The sequence below is a fragment of the Strix aluco genome, chromosome 23, assembly GCF_031877795.1.
Source record: "Strix aluco isolate bStrAlu1 chromosome 23, bStrAlu1.hap1, whole genome shotgun sequence".
In the NCBI taxonomy this organism is placed as follows: domain Eukaryota; kingdom Metazoa; phylum Chordata; class Aves; order Strigiformes; family Strigidae; genus Strix; species Strix aluco.
In genome coordinates this window covers 7,413,256-7,427,173 of record NC_133953.1, presented here as the reverse complement: position 1 = coordinate 7,427,173, position 13,918 = coordinate 7,413,256, and the positions used below count along the sequence as shown (strand labels likewise).

At 44.3% G+C, this 13,918-nt stretch overlaps 1 protein-coding gene across 4 annotated transcripts in view; it reads right to left on the bottom strand.

The window, feature by feature from the left end:
- KIRREL3 (kirre like nephrin family adhesion molecule 3) overlaps positions 1-13,918 on the bottom strand; it is a 356,593-nt gene that overhangs the window by 250,512 nt on the left and 92,163 nt on the right. Inside the window, exon 1 of one of the 4 annotated variants that reach the window (XM_074848920.1) lies at positions 10,125-10,156. The exons of the other annotated variants lie outside the window; for them this stretch is intronic. The gene's annotated coding sequence lies outside the window, so the exon portion shown is untranslated. Of the gene's footprint in view, positions 1-10,124; positions 10,157-13,918 lie in introns of those variants that run through there. 4 annotated transcript variants of the gene reach the window in all.

Here is a 13,918-nt window from a genome sequence, read left to right as displayed (position 1 = left end):
GCTGAAGAACAGCAGCTCGCAAAGCATCTCATGAAAATTCAGCAAGACGGGGTCATAAGCTGAAGAGTACGTGAAGCACTTCAGTATCTGGGGGCAGCAGGAGGAAACACAGGGACTGCGAAGAGCTGCCTTGCAGAAAGCACAGAGCTGCTCGCAGTCCCACTGCAGGCTCCAGAGAGCTCCCACAGCCGAGGGACACCAGGGCAATAAAAAGGGGAGGTGGGCTGTATGGCACCAGAGACCTGCCCTGCCTTCCCACCACCTGACGGTCTCACATCAGCCCCAGGAGAGCTTGTTCTCCCCATCGCCACTTGCGGATTGTGGCGGCCAAACAAAGGCATCTTCCCCTCCCAGCCACTCCGGATGCCTCTTTGGGATGCTTAGCAAACAGACCTAGATTAAACCCTTTAATTAGGAGCTCTTAAAAGCATTGTGGGATTCCCTTCTTTTCAATCAACTCATTGGTCTTTCCCATCCAACACCTGCCTCTAGCTGTAGTGCGGCATCTCCCGACAACCTAACAAAAAGGCTGGGTAATAATACAATACACCTCCGAGAATATAATCCTCCTCATCTATTATTTTGGCCTGACATTTCTGTTCATTAGGAGCACACTGTGTACAGGCACCGTACATCTTCATTGGGAACCCACCGTTTCTATTAAATGTAATTATTTCTCCCTGCGGCTTGCATGCTAAAGACTGTTACTAAAAAGCAAGTGGCTGTTACAGAAAGGGATGGCAAAGCTCTTCTCATAAACGGGCGCTGCAGCAGCGTCCACAAACTACCTGAGACCGGATCCACAGATTTTTGAGGTTTGTGGGACTGCTGTGATCAGCTACTTTGACCTCTGGCCTCAACAGCACATGAGAGCTTCCCCGTGTTAATGCCTGCTTGAACTACAATACCGGGATGTTAGCAAAACATCTGGTTTCCACTGAAACTTTGCCAATAACAAAGAATCTACCATAACCCCTGGCATGTTGTGCGAGTACTAATTAGCCTCCCTATTAAAGGTATTACTTAGTTTCTAGCCTGAATTTCTTTGGAAGCTTCACCTTCCATCTCCTGGGTTTTATTACATCTCTGACGGCCAAACCAAAACACTCATCTTCCCAGGGTTGCTCTCCTGGGATCAAGTTGTCCCTTTCTCTCATCTCTGCTGTATATTATCCAAAGTCAGAAGCAGGAAGAAAAAGCTGGGGAGGCCAAGCGCTAAACTCTTCCTTTTTCTTTTTTGGTCCAAATAATTCCCCACCGTGAAACGTTATTTTGTCTGAGGCACTTACTTCATTTACAAAACTATTTCCAGCTTGACCAAAACAGAAAGCATTTACAAAGTTATTTTCAAAGTGGTGGCACATCCTCTTCTGGCAATTTCATATCAGAAACTTGGGCTGTCTTCTTTTGAAATGAAATGTTGTTTCCAAACTAAGCAAGAATCATTACAGCATGGTTTGCATATGTTGAAATGAAGTAATATAAGCAAGCTGAAGTGGTTTGTTTGGGTGGATGGGGTTTTTTTGGTTTGGTTTTTAACTGATGTTTTCACAGTGTTTCAAAATGTTGGCATTTTGTCATGTTTCAAGGATGTAATTGTTGTTCTTGACTAAAGAGGGGAGCCCAGATAAAATGTTGCGAGAGGAATTTCAGATGGCCAGAGTTAGAAGAGATAAATTTCACCCCTGATATCAAGAGATGGTCAAGCACATAGAAAAACAACATCCATTAGTAGCTCTCTGGCACTGGGACTTGTCTGAGCCTTTTCAATTCCCAGAGTCTCAAAACTAGAAAAAGCAGTTCTGCACTGATTTAGTGGAATATCTTTATTCAACCCTAAATGTACGCAATCAGCATTAGCTTGATGTATTCCAGCCAGCAGTGACTTGGGGGACCAACTTGAACAGGAGACTTCATGAATATTCTACAGACTGACATTTGTTTGCAGTATTTGAATATTTCCTAATAACCAGGGAAAAAAAAAAATGCATAGCGGGAGGCCAAGCTCATGAATGCTTTATAAAGTCAGGTCTCCCCTGAAATATCATAAATGGCAAACATTGCTTGCTACGTACAGATATGCAAAAAACTTTTGGCTTTTTCGCTACCTTCCCTCCACTGGGAGCTCCCCTTTTTGAGCTGGGTCTGATGGGCAGTTCCCTTCTGTAGGATGGAGGGGAGGAGGTGGCCACGACTTCCCGACACTTCCGACACCCTTACAGGTGGCTTTTTAATGGAAACATAAAATACATGTCTTGCAGTCCTTCTGGTAGTAGCTGCACTATTGTTGGAGAAATTCCTTCTTTTAGGGGAACTCTTATCACAGATTAGTAATATTTTTATGAGCCTTACGACAGCATCTCTGAGCCTCACATCCTGAAGCAGCACAAAAGAGTGTTTTATTCTTAGGCCATTCTATTTTTTCTCTTTCCCATCATAAGCTTCACCCCCCAAAACATAGCTTTCAATCCATGACACCCCTAGTACCTGAACACAAGTTAAAAACCCCACTCAAATAACTACAGTCATCAAGGATTTGTATGCGTATTTCCTCTAGCTCCTCCACAGTGACCCATATTTAAAAAAGACCAATACTTCAGCCTTTTTCCAACCTTGGCCTGTGCTTGTAGAGGGTAAGCGAAATGGATTTTCATTTGCTACACAGTTTTCTCCAAGCAATCTTTCTGGCCTTATTTATTCTTTTACAAAGTCAGATGATCACTATCTAATGTTAATATTTCTTTGTGTTGAAGTAGTACAGGGATTACTCATAAAATCTCTGTGTCTGCATATTCTGAAGAGTAAATAGTGGGATTTTCAAAGTCTATTTGGCATCGGCCTAAATCTGCCTTTCAAAACTCCTTCGTGACCAAACCAGTTGTCCAAAACACTTCTTGTTGTCTCAACAGCTTCATAATTATGATCACGCTGTCTCACTTGAAACAGATTGCTTCCAGCTCAAGGATTAATCTAGTGACGTACAGCAAAAGTCAGGAAATTCAATTCCTCTTCAAATACTCAGAAAGCACCAAAAAGCTTCAAAGTTGTTTGAAGCAAGCAGGACAGATATCTCAAGTCAGGCACTGAAGAATGAATCAGTCACCTGAGATTTCTTTTACAGTCAAAAGAGAGAAATGAGCACTTTTAGCAGGCAAGTCTCCTCAAATGCCTATTTTCAGCTGAGACAAATCATCTGCTGAAGTTGCCTGTTTCTCTCCATTGACTAAAAAAACCAAACCTGGGAGTACAAGCTTCACAGCTCACCATTTTAGACCTCACCTGAAACATTAAACCGTCTTCAGTAATATCAGCATGACAGAAAATACTAACAAACTGCAGGGGATGCCTCACATCAGAGCTTTACTTCAGATGTTTTTCCTGCATTCAAGGGATTCCCCAATCCAACCAAGTGCTTCAAAACTGCCCTGAGCTCTTAGCAGCAGAGATGTATTGCTCTAGACAAATGAATGCAATGAGTCAAGGATTAAGTCACTCCTGGTACGTTAAATTTCATGCTATAAAACCTGCGCGTGCATCCTGGTAAGGATGTCCCAGCGGACTCCTGGGTCATGCTCCTGCAAAGCCAGTGGAGGTCCAGCTGCTGCTGTTGCTGCTGCCTGCTCCGATTTTGAGTCTGATATTTTCCGCCATCATCCACTTGGAAATATTTGACTAATTAGAAGCTCAACCCTGAAAACTTAATTCAGCAGAACTCCTCCAGCGTCCCCGGTAGGAGATCTGAACTCAGTGACCCCAACTATTGTGCTCTGCAGGTCGACAATATGCTGAATAAACAGGTAGTTTAGATTCCTTTGCCTTTACTTATAAATCAATTTTAATTACGACGACGACGACATCAGCAACAAAACGGAGCCAAACTGCTGGGCCCATTCTTCTCGCACACTAACTATCACAAATTAAACGGTGAATTGTATTGCGCTGTGGGTATTGTCATGCAAACGAAGAAAAACAACTTGCTTTCCAATTTCCTCATGCAAATATAGACTGAATTGTTGAGACAGAGAATATATTTTGCCATCTCAGTGGTTCTGCAGAAGATAAGAGGAACTGCAAAAGTTTTGCAATTTGTAAGCTGGCAGCTTATTAAATAAATAAGTAAGAACACCGCCCTGCAAAACCAAATGTTTAAATAACATTACAAGTAAACTGTCAAGGTCAGCAAATAATACATTTAAAAACCTTGTATTCCTTTTGCCTTTCTGCAAAGACTGTGCTATAATTTACAGGTTTATTTCCTTTTCAAAGAAGTTTCCTGATACAGTCTCAAGCTCTACTGGAATATGAAAAAAACAATAGCAAAACTTTCCAGCCTGAACGCTACTGCACGGTGCTCTGTGTTCCCAAGCCAGTGCCTGCACCTCTGTACCACGAGGCAGGCGGCACTGCAATACCAGTTTCTGTGAAGTTATACTCCTACCCAATAATTGTATTCATCCAGAAAAAGGCACACGGACCAGACCTACATGTGCAACACCCACCACAAGAAGAAATAAACTTCTGTAGATACTCAAAAAAGCCAAAAAAAAAGGAAAAAAGGCAATTCAATCGTGAACACCAAGGACCAGCCATTATTTTTACCTTTTCAGGACTAAATGAAAGCTTGAGAACAATTATACCAAAGCCTGGGCTCTCCCCTCAGCCTCCTTACATGTTTCATCTCTGTGGCTCCAATTCTCCATCCCTCCCTTTTATTCCACATCCAAGAGGAGGTCCTGCTCTTACAAGAGTTATCTGTGCCCACACAGCTTGTGTAAAGTCTGAGCTACCCAGCCCGCTGCAGAGTACCCTTTGATGGGTATATTTTCATGGTGTCACCTACAGCTACAGAGAGTGACACCGTTAAACCCCGCCTGCTGCCATACATCCTCCAGCTCCACGTGGCCTGGTTGTGGTGGACAGAGCTAGATGGTTGCCATGCTGAAGTCACCCCCAAACAGCTCTAAACTCACATCTCCATTGCCAGGGACAGCCACAGGGGCCAAAGCCCTAGAAAAGAGATGTCAATCCATCAAGAAAGAAAAGGAGATGTCCCACTATGACACATCTCCTTGCCTGGGCCACCTCCCCTCCTTCAAACCCAGCTCCTTCAGACCAACCCAACTAACATCACATTAGGGATCAGTAAGAAAGCGCTTCCCTCTTCTTGATTACATGCTCGGTTGCTCTGGCATGTTCTGCCGCTAGAAATAAATTGATCTAATTCTTAATAACAGCCTCACCGGGTCTGGTAGGAGGGAGCTAATGCTGAGCCGCTGACCATACGTGGCGAGCACAGAGAGGGAGTGGGAGGAAGGTTCTGCAGAGCAGCTGTCAACCCAGCCCAGTTGATTGCCGGGGACTAAAAGCATGTAATTCACAACTTCTGCACGCTGGAGAAGTTATCATTTGGAAGTTGTTGCTCTGCAGTGGCTTGACAGTCTAACAATACAAAATAAATCTATTCATGCTACTTTGGCGAGACCGAATCCCGGGAATGTGCCGCAACAGCAGAGAGCAGTGATAAGTTCTTGTAACTTACAGCAACTTGGTGCTGTCCTCATTACCATATATTATCTTACTGCACACATAAGAAACCTTTCCAACGGACTTCAGTGTGGCTGAGCTTTTATTCCCTCCTCTGTGTTAAAGCTGAAAGTACTTTGTGCATGCCCAAAGCCCTCCTGATATCGCGGGGTTTGAAGGGTCTGAAAGCAGCAGCGATTTTGCCGGTTCTCTGGCCGGAGCACTGGTGTTAGCAGCGGTTTCTGGAGTCTTGTAAAGAGGATTCACGGCTGGATTTTGTGCTCTGTAACGCCCAGGGACTTAGCACATCATCTCCTGCCAGTCTCACTGTGTCAGGCCAGCCTAGATAGGGTAGAGCTTTGTAGCAGAATGGTGGTTAAAAGGAGGGGGAGAAAATTCTGCATCAAGGGGATGAGCAAAACCAAATCAAATTCACAGACTCCAGAAATGAGGCACCAAATTAATCAAGGTGGACAGGGAAGAGAACAGTGCTCTGCCTATCAGAGGGCTCCTGGGTGCACCCCTGTTGATGAGAAAGGACGGCAAGACATCTTCATTTCACCTGCTCCTGCGCGCGGAGACAGACGCAGCACGCGTCAGCGTGTACGGACGTGCACTGAGGTAACACAAATGCCAATAAAGATGCACCCAGGCTGTTAGCAAAGCCTGCCTGATGTCATTTCTTGCCTCATCTCCTGCAGCTCGTGCATGACGGAGCTCTGGAAGGATGTGGCCATGCCCAGTGCTTCGCCCAGTACACAAACCCTGTTTGTTGTGTTTGCTGTTGGCTAAAGCAAATCTGCAACACTTTACAGCAACTGAAGATCTCAACTTACAGACGTGCTCATCAGCAGACAGTCGTATACACGCATTTAGCTGCGGGACCTCTACAGAAATAAAAATGTTGCCTTTTAAAAACTGTCTCTGGTTTTCCAGCGCAGGAAAGCTGCTCTTCGAGGATGCTGTGCTGAGCCCCTGCCCAAATGAAAACATCCACTCTCACTCAAAAAATGAGCTTGAGCTGGTACGGGAGCTGCACACATCTCCTTGTGCAACTCGGCAGAGATGGCAAAGAGCGGGAAGGGTACACGAGCGATTTCCTTCCAAACCAGAGGATGCAATTGTAAAAGACTCACAGCGTCAGGCTCAGCAGCCCGATGAAGCAACCCTGTACCTCCTGCACGCAGCTCGCTTAACAATCTTGTTTCCTCCCCTCAAGGTGGATTTTGGTTCTAGAAAGACTACCAGTGGTGTTAAAAGTTCAAGTTAGCAAATTGCCAAGCAGCAGCTTATCTCTGAAAGCCCTGCTTGGGGAAGGGCTTTTTGAGCTTTTCCATTTGGGATTTAGGGTTTTCTCTCATTTTTCCTTAAAACAAAGACTCTGCTTGCACTGATGTCAGCACAAGTTACTGCCTTTTCCTCAGGGGGTGGATGAGCAGCTTTAGGGAATGGGAGGCACCATCCCCATGGCCAGTTTAGCGCCAGACATACCTGCAAGAGAGCCACATGCTATATATATATATATATATATATATATCAAACTTTCATCCACCTGGAACTGAAAACTTTCAGCTTACTCCTTTGCACCTAAACCAACCATCTGATACCAGCAGAATGCAATCTTGATGTTTTCGTGCTTTTCCCAAATCAAAGAGGCTAAATTAAGTTTGGTTTTCCTCCCTATTCCAGCCAGGCTAGAAATCACTCTGCCAAAATCTGCAGTGCTGCAAATTCCCCCACCCTCCACCACCAAGCTGAAGACGTGTTTCTACTCGCGCCATCCACACGAGCAAACTTTTGCAGTTCTCAAACCCCCATTTCCCTGAGTTTCTGACCGACGCAGATCCAAGATTTGTGTTTGGCTGGATTTTAATTGAAAGGTGTCTCCTGTCTCTTGGTTAGGGGATCAGTGCACGGGTAGCGCTTCCCAATTTATTCCTATAGTTGGATGCTCAGTGAGCAGGCGACAGCCGTAAGCGTCTCTTGACAGGCACTTGGAAATATAATGCGCCGCGGGTTGTGTTTCCTTCCTCGTAATAGGATGCAAAGCTCCGTTTTCAAAAGAATATGCTAACATTTTAAGCTCTTTTTGTTAGTATAAATGATAATGTAGTCAACACAAGGGCCTCATCTCTCCTTGAAGTGAATATAATTCCTGTTCACCTTAACACATACGGCTCAAGAATAAACCTTAGACAAGCTCTCCTTCAGTGGGCTTCACTGAAGGCTTTGCTCCCAGGGAAGAGTTGATGGAGGAGTAAATGAAGCTGTCCTCTACTGGGTAACCAAAGGATGGACTCAAGGCCTCTTAAAACTGTACAATCTAATCAGCTCCTCCTTTAGTGTAAGGCGAAATTAAATCTTTCTGTCTCAGTAGAATTAGTTTTTAGAAGAAGGATGCAATAAATAACCTGCCTGAAATAGAGAGGTCAGGGTGTTGTCCAAGAAATGAGGAGACCTTTGCTACCGGCAAAATACAGATAAAGTGTAAAGTAAAGCCATAAAAGACAAAATCCGTGGGTCTTGAGGAGCATGGGTCTCTCCAAGCCCCTTCGTTATCGCTATTTAGGCTCGTGGTGTTTACCCATGCTTAAGGATCAGGCTTACCTCTGTGTACGTCAGCCCCTCTCAGAACAGATTCATCCTGCTGTCTCTAAAAGACGTTCACGGAAAAATATCCGAGCAGCACTCAGATATGGGAAGAGAGGAGGCGTAGAAACCCTACAGGTTTTTCTCCTTGTGAGGTTTATGAAACCGCTGTTCTCCTTGTTTTCAGCGCATGGGTTGCTCATCACACCTGGTTTACATACAACCCACTGACAGATTCAGAAACAAACATGTCTCGCTGTTACAGGATTACAAAGGAAGGATCAATTCCACGCTGTCAATCCCTCCATTTCATTAGGGACTGATTGGGAGGCATCAAATCCTGTCTTCCAAGAGTCAAACCCGTAAACAAGACAACATTGTTTAAAAAAAAAAAAAAAAGAAACCAACCAAAAACAAACCCACAAAAAACAAACTGCCAGATGCCAGAGATTGCTATGAGACCGCAGCGCAAATAACAATTTGGGAAATAATTGAGCTATTCCTGTTGGAGATGAAACCGGGCGGGACAGGCAAAAAAGATTTCCCAAAGTTATTAGCAACCCTAAAAAATGTTTTCCCTTACAGGATGAGAAGAAAAAATGGTGCCAAAAGCAGACAAGGGGAATCCTTGAGAAAAAGTCCTTCCCCCCTAGATTTTCAGTACAACCTCACCATTTCCAAAGCTGGGGAGATGCTGGCTGGGCTCCTTGGGAAGGACTAAACTCAGCCATGTTTTCTCCTAATGCACCAACTGTCACGACTGTCAATTCAGCTCCTTTCATGGAGATTAGAATTCATTTGTAAAAGGAAAAGAGAAAAGGAAAAAAAAAAGAAAAAGAAAAGAAGCAAAAGAAAAGGTATTTAATTGGCAACTGAATTCCTCATGAAACAAAGAGATGGATTCATGCAAAGAAGAATAGGGAGTGCTGTTTTGATATCTGAATTTTAATGACTCCATGGCATCCCTATTTGTTATGTATCTGCTTTCGAAATGTCACGGCTGGCTCTAGTGGTAATTACTGAATTTCAACATTTATAGAAAAGCAGCACATACAGTATGGAGATAATTGCCCAGTTGGATAGTTATGAAGGATCCAGGTTTCCCCCCCCCACTCCCCCCTCCTTCTGTGACTACAGAATTTTAGTAATTATCACTAGAGCCACTTGTTAAAAAATCAGAAAGCAGGTAAACAACAAACACCAGTGTAGTTTATTCATTAAAATTCAAAAAACACATCATCATATTGATCTTGAAATTACAAACTGCTGCATCTTGCAAAAAGCTGAGCACTTACGCAACGCCAACGTTTAGTATTGCTGTACATCATACAGCAAGACATTTTCCTGATGGGAACTGTTATGTAATAAACGCTATTGTGTGGCATTTGCAGGTTAAAAAATCGATTCATAGCAGGTTATAACATCAGCGATGATCACACCACAAATCATGAGGCTTGGGATGGATGTTAGCACAAACAGGGACCGTCCACCAGGGCCGCAGCTCTCCGAAGAGGAAGATGCTCCAAAACATTTTGGGGTTTTGCCGTTCATGTTCTGGCTTAAACTGCACGTGCCCTATAGCTATAGTCTCTCCCAAAATACTCCTGCATCCACACACAAAAAAAAAAATCACAACAGAAAGCACAGCTCAGCTCCCACTTCTGCCAGCGGCTGCCCTCTGCAGCAGCTTTCACCCGCACAACTCTTTCCTCTTCTCTTTGTAGGAAATACTATCTTCCTCTCCCAGACAGGAGAATCAAGACACGCAGACCTAAAACCCATTCTTGATTTCACACAGCGCATCGCCACGAGGGCTGCGATGGTGTTATATTCCACATCTTGCACACGCACCACCCTAAGAGCCACAGCAGCATTCAAAGCAGAGAGCGGAACGTTGGCTCGACGCAGAATTCAGGTTCAGCTTCAAACAGCGCAAGGTTTTGAGTTTTCAAAACACGGGATTTTTAGTACGTTCCTATCTTTAATCAAAGCGGCATACAAAGAAAACTCACCTGCTTAGAAGTAGGGATGTGTTAGAAGTAGGGGGCATCAGTTCGGGAAGGTAAACACACATGTATATAATTAAAGGAGCAAAGACAGTTAACGATGGAGAATCTCCCGGCTTTTACGAAAACAGTAAAGGAAAATACCATTATATATACACAGGAGATAAGTGGATACAGTGCAGATAAGAGTGACAGAGGGAAATTGGAGGCAGAAGAGGATAAGAAGCTGACACTGACACTTAGAATATTTACTTTTGCATCTGTGTTCGCAAATGAAGAGGATGAGGATTTGCCTAAGTCAGGGATCAGATCCCCAGGGAGAGGAGAAGAGGAATTAGGGAGTGTGCAGATAACACAGGAAATGGTCAATAAAAGCTTAGGGGAACTTAAAACTGACACAAAGCATTAGGGACCAGATGGTAACATGCACACAGGGAATTTATCAAACAGGGGAAGCAATGACAAAGCAGGCCTTCACTCCTACGGATTTCCCTTAAAACGGGTAAGACAGGGAACAGAGAGTGCAAATAGTTGGACATTTATACAAGAAGAACCAGTGATCTCTCAAAGACCCCATTACTCTGACATCTCTTTCCTGGCCTTGCTACAGACAGTAGGGTGGATTATCTAAGTTGCTAACAGCAATGGGGGTTTTGGTGGGAAAAGTCACTAACGTCATTCCTCTGAGGGCTTTTCTTGAAATGCTCTTCCCATCTTTATTTGTACTATTCGAGGCTTCACCTCTCCAAAAGAAAATCAAGATCTGGCTGTTTTCAGATGGCTAGCAACTATATCTTATACATCTTTCAGAAAAATCAGGCCTGAACCTGCTTTCTCAAGCCGTCGCTCAGTGGGACAGTTAACTTTAATTAAATCCATCTTTATTTAGGACCAAGTGTAAGCTTTTGTTTAACTGAAAACCCCCTTCAAAACCAACATGTGACCATCACAAAAGCTAGAGCTGCCTCCTTCAATCAAAATCTTAATTCATGTTGGGGATATGTAGAAAGAATCAGCTGCCCATCGACTGGAAGACGAGTATTTATTTGGAAGTTAATTTTTAAGGGGAATGAAAGGCTTGAAAATGCCCAGGTTCATTAAGAACAGTCAACATGATCTCATGAAAAGCAGATCAATCCTTATTAACTTGTTAGAAGTCTTTGAAGAGATTACTTGACTCGGTGGACAAGCAAGCTGCAATTGGCATGCATCTCTCAGATGGACAGGGAGTATTTGACAAAGTTCAGCCCATGAGGATAATACTAATGGTGAGAAAGAAAGTGAGCAAGTCAGGTGCAAGAAAAGATCCACAAGGACATCTCACAGGGTCAGGGACTGTCTCTGAGATACTACATGGGGCTCACTAGGAGGCAGGGGAGAAGGAGCAGGTTTTATATAGTCCACACCTCACAGGATAATTTAACTGCTTTATCGTCTGGCCTGAATGCACATTTGTACTGCAACACCAAGTTTTGCCCATTTTATTGTACCTCCAGGCTTTCTGTCTAACCCACAACTCAGCTCTACGACTCCCTGGCAGGACTGAGCACCTTCCTGCTGCTGGTATCACAGCTAAAACTTCTCCTGGAGCCAAGAAAACAGAAATCTGGCCAAAAACACTGATGCAAAGGCTGAATTTGAACTATTATGTATACCAGGCAGGACCCTAAGTATGGACATCCTTCTCCCGCATCTTGCAACCAGATCTAGCAACCCACGATGTCTTGGAAATATGCCCCCGTGCTACTCCAGAAGGAACAGGGAGTGGGTAGGTGATAATCAAATAACACTGCGGAAACTTAATATCGCTCCGCCATCATTAAGGATGAATGCTATGCAGATGAAGCAGTCAAAGGGGATAATGAGGTGTGCAGTGGAGGAGGCTGGGAGCCTGCCAGACAGTGGGAGGATGCCACTTCCTATCATTTTTCATTGGTAGAACTGATAGATTGTGCAGTCAGCCTCTCCCCCAATTACACATTCATCCCAATTAAGGAGTTGCAACTGATCTCCTCAAGGAATGAAAGCATCACTGTTTTCAGCTAGGATGGAGCAACTTTGCCTTTCAACTCCTGCAGCTGCTGGACCAGAAGCCCTTACCCCACCTGATGTCCTGTTTCTTCCACACAACAAGGAAAGACCATTTCTCATGCCCCCACGGAACCTTCTTGTTCTTGGATGGACAAGAAGCTGAGCTCATGCCCTTCCCCTTCCTGTGGTGCATCTACAAGCCCACCTCTGCAGGAAGATCTCTACACCCTGCAGAGAGGACGATGCTCCAACCACAACCCCCTTTAGATAGCTGCTAAAATGCCAGGCAGTGTCTAGATGATGGTTTCCTGCACAGGTGGTGTATAAACTCCAGAGAGACGATGGCAATGCCAGTGACAGGCGCACGATGGGATAAAGGAAGATGGAGATCTCACACATGCAGCTTATTAACTTGACTTTGTGAGGTACGCCCCTATAAACATCCCTCAGAGATGCACTGCAAACTCAGATCTTACCAGACAACAGAGGCTCCCTCTCTCACACCTGAATATATACCCTAATCACAGGAAAAGCTTCAATCAGAGCTTACAACAGTCCCACAACACAAATCCATACGACGTTACATTAATGCTCGCAGTATGACTTGTTATCCACAAAGGAAACGCTGCTGTGTGATAATGAAGGCATTCGATTGGGATTTCTAGATGAGCAACAAGAGCTGCCTGCTTACTAGAGCATGACACTGGAAGCCAGGAGGAATAAGCTGTTGATTGCTAAGATCAGGCTAAGCCACCTGTTGCCCACCACCACCGTCAACTGGCCAGGATGACCACAAAGCTATGGCTGTGGTCACTCTCTCCTGTTTTTCAGCACAGACCTGGGCTTTCCAGGCACAGGACTCACATGATTGTATCACCACCGATGCCACGAAATTCAAAGAGGTCACGGGAAGTAGCAAGGCAAAAGTGGCTCACTGCAAGTGGACCATTATCTTGATTAACTGAGGTAGGATAAGAGCTGTATGGACCAATTTTTACCCATTCTTCTATCAAGAGGAAATGCTCACCTCTGCAGGCTTGTGAGCAAGCATTAATGTGGTGGTTTTTTTTTTTTTTCCCCTGCTTAGGATTCTTCATTAAACCACACTGGCATTTCTGCCAGCACAGGGTCACAATTATGCTGCACAGACTCATTGTCTTTGCAAGAACAGCGCGATCTCCGCAACAAAGGCGCTTTTTCGCACTTGGAGTAAAATTATGGAAATTCATTGCTTTGCCTGATGCGAGGCTGGGAGGAAAGACAGCATCCTATGACTTGACCTCTTCACTGCTGGCTGCAGCTGCGCGTTTAGACAGGCCTGCCTATGCACCATCAAGCATCAGCGTTTCATCTCACCTTCCTGGCTTGGGATGTAAAAAAAGCCCTCATTGAGACAAGGCTGAAAAAAGCCTAAGAATTCCGTTGGCAGCTGGAGTCTGGGCTGGGAGCCTTAGTTTGTTGTTTTCCTACTACCATTCACTCAGAAGAAAAGGAAAGAGTCAGAGAAGTTTGAAAACTCTCGTTTTCACATGTGCTTTGGCAGGGAAAGAAGTGAACTTTCAGCTTCTCTCAACATTGGTTTTAGGATTGCTTTGATGGGGGCAATTCAGATCACTAAAAAAAAAAAATTAAAAAATATATACATGATGGTCATATCTATATATACGTATATGACAATCATTAACAGGGAAGAATTTGGGGCTGAGTGAAAGCAGATGAAGACAGCAGCACTTCTCCAGGCAACAGCCTGCCACCCACAGGTTTTCCTT